At 49.6% G+C, this 3233-nt stretch overlaps 1 pseudogene; it reads left to right on the forward strand.

Annotated features, from left to right (window-relative positions):
* The first annotated feature begins 1219 nt into the window (after positions 1 to 1219).
* LOC146357562 (NADH dehydrogenase [ubiquinone] 1 alpha subcomplex subunit 13 pseudogene) lies at positions 1220 to 1763 on the forward strand (annotated as a pseudogene).
* The last annotated feature ends 1470 nt before the right edge of the window (positions 1764 to 3233 follow it).

The following is a 3233-nucleotide window of genomic DNA, read 5'->3' on the forward strand; positions in this document are numbered from 1 at the left end:
AAGCAAAGTTAACGAGAAAAGGAGTCCAAGATGGGTGGGAGCTTTTAAAAAAGGAAATTCTCAAGGCACAATTACAAACAATTCCAACAAGAAGAAAAGGTGGAAGACAACAGAAGAAGCCAATGTGTCTTCACAAAAAGCTTAGGGATGACCTGAAAACAAAAAAGGACACATATAGGAGGTGGAAAGAAGGCCAAGTAACAAAGGAAGAGTACAGGCAGGTCGCACAGAATTGCAGGGATGGCGTCAGGAAGGCTAAAGCTGAGAATGAGCTGAGGTTAGCGAGGGATGCTAAAAACAACAAAAAGGCTTTCTTCAGCTACGTGCATAGTAAAAGACAGAGGAAAGAAATGGTTGTTCAGACTTCTCCCAAAAGAGGGTCTATGACCCCCCTGGCAAAGTCGAAGTACAGGCTGAAGGGGCAGGATTGCAGCTTGAGATCGATAGGCATATGGTCAAGGAATACCTAATTACTTTGAATGAGTTCAAATCTCCAGGGCCAGATGAACTGAATCCTAGAGTAATAAAGGAACTGGCAGAAGAACTCACAGAACCGCTGTCTATTCTCTTTGAGAAATCATGGAGGACGGGTGAAGCACCAGATGACTGGAGGAGGGCTAATGTTGTCCCTATCTTCAAAAAGGGTAAAAAGGAGGAACCTGGGAACTACAGACCAGTCAGTCTGATATCAATCCCTGGGAAAATTCTGGAGCAGATGATGAAGCAATCCATCTGGAAGCACCTTGAAAACAATGCCATGATTACTCGAAGCCAACATGGATTTGTCAAAAACAAGTCCTGCCAGACGAATCTGATCTCATTTTTTGATCAAGTAACCTCCCTTGTAGACCGTGGGAATGCTGTAGACATCATATACCTCAACTTCAGCAAAGCTTTCAACAAAGTGCCCCATGATATCCTGATGAGCAAACTAGCTCAAAGTGGGCTAGATGAAACAACGATCCGGTGGATCCACAGTTGGCTACAAAATCGGACTCAAAGAGTGCTTATCAATGGGACCTTCTCAAACTGGGGAGAGGTAATGAGTGGGGTACCGCAAGGCTCAGTCCTGGGCCCAGTGCTCTTCAACATTTGTATTAATGACTTGGAGGAGGAGGTGCAGGGAATGCTGATCAAATTTGCAGGTGATACAAAATTGGGCAGGATAGCTAATACTTGGGAAGACGCGGCGGGCGGGTCGAAGGCTCCGTCACGGCGCTCCGGGGCCGGCGTTTGCGAGGCGAGCTCCAGCGTCATCAAAGGGGGATGCCCGGAGGTGGAGGAGGGCCCGTCGCGCCGGGAGCGAGCTGCCCGCTCCCAAGATGGCGGCCGGAGCTGGGAAGGTGAAGCAGGACATGCCGCCGCCGGGCGGGTACGGGCCCATTGACTACAGGAGGAACTTGCCCCGGCGGGGGCTCTCGGGCTATAGCCTGTTCGCCATTGGAATTGGGACCATCATCTATGGCTATTATTCCCTTGTGACATGGAACCGAGAGAAGCGGCGCCTGAACATCGAGGACCTGGAGACGCGAGTGGCCATCTTTCCCCTTCTTATGGTTGAGGATGACCGCAGGATGCTACGCATCTTGCGTCAAAATCTCGACGAGGAGGCCAAGATCATGAAGGACATCCCCGGCTGGCAGGTCGGTGAGTCTCTGTTCCACACCACACGCTGGGTGCCCCCCACGCTCGATGAGCTCTTTTACCTGCACCCGCAGAGCGTGCTCGACAATGCTAAATTTGGTTGCCAGTTTTACGTGTGAGCGGCAGCAGGGTTTGTGTGAACCGCCCAGAGAGCTTCGGCTATTGGGCAGTATAGAAATGAAATGAATGAATAAATAAATAAATAAGACAGAAACAAAATTCAAATCGATCTGGATAGACTGGAGCGCTGGGCTGAAAACAACAGAATGACTTAGGGATGTACGAAAGTCACTTACCTTCTTACGAAATTGATTCGAGGTGGGGGGAAGGCACTCTGTCCCTCCCCCCGAAATTCTGGCCGGGGGAGGAGGCGCTCCATCCCTCTCCCCCTGAAATTCTGGCCGGGGGGAGGCGCTCTGTCCCTCCCCCCAAAAAATTCTGGCCAGGGGGGAGGTGCTCTGTTCCTCCCCCCTGAATCCTGGCTGGCCGGGTCTGCAAATGGCGGCGGCCGTAGCCGCCGCCGTTTGCGTCCCTGCAGTCAGCCGTGATAGGCTATGTAAATGTTTACGTAGCCTATCACGGCTGATTTAAAAGAAAAAAAAATGCGCTTACACAAATGGCGGCGCCCATGGGCGCCACCATTTGCGTTCCTTATTTTGACATGTCTTAGTCTACTTAAACATTTACGTAGACTAAGACGGCGAAAATAAGGGGAACACAAATAGCGTAGCATCTACGCTATTTGCATTCCCCTTATTTTCGCTGTCTTAGTCTACGTAAATGTTTATGTAGACTAAGACGTGTCAAAATAAGGAACGCAAATGGTGGCGCCCATGGGCGCCGCCATTTGCGTAAGCGCGTTTTTTTTCTTTTCTTTTAAATCAGCCGTGATAGGCTACGTAAACATTTACGTAGCCTATCACAGTATTTTTTAAAAATCTAGCCGTGATTGGCTATGTAAATCTTTACGTAGCCTATCACGTTTTTTTTTTTTTTTTACTGGAAATGGCGGCGGCAGCCACCGGAGCTGCCGCCGCCAGGAACATTTGTCCAAGGTAAGTCCTGTCCCGGCGGGGGGGTGTGTGTGTGGCAGACCGTTTCGCCACCGATTTCTGGGGGCCGAATGCACTGGCATTCGGCCTCCCCGAGATTCGTGGCGAAATTCTCTGACATCCCTACATTTAATAGGGATAAATGCCAAGTTCTGCACCTAGGAAAAATAAACCAAATGCACAGTTACAAGATGGGGGATATGTGGCTCAGCAACACTACAGGCGAGAAGGATCTTGGAATTGTTGTCGATCACAAGCTGAATATGAGCCAACAATGTGATGTGGCTGCAAAAAAGGCCAATGCTATTTTGGGCTGCATTCATAGAAGCATCGCTTCCAAATCCCGGGAAGTACTAGTTCCCCTCTACTCAGCACTGGTTAGGCCTCATCTGGAGTACTGTGTTCAGTTCTGGGCAAAACACTTGAAGAAGGATGCAGACAAACTGGAGAGGGTTCAGAGGAGGGCAACAAAGATGATCAGGGGACTGGAAACAAAGCCCTATGAAGAGAGACTGAAAGAACTGGGCATGTTTAGCC

The sequence above is a fragment of the Heloderma suspectum genome, chromosome 1 (assembly GCF_057233095.1).
Source record: "Heloderma suspectum isolate Gila_16-S chromosome 1, 16-S_ref, whole genome shotgun sequence".
NCBI lineage: Eukaryota > Metazoa > Chordata > Lepidosauria > Squamata > Helodermatidae > Heloderma > Heloderma suspectum.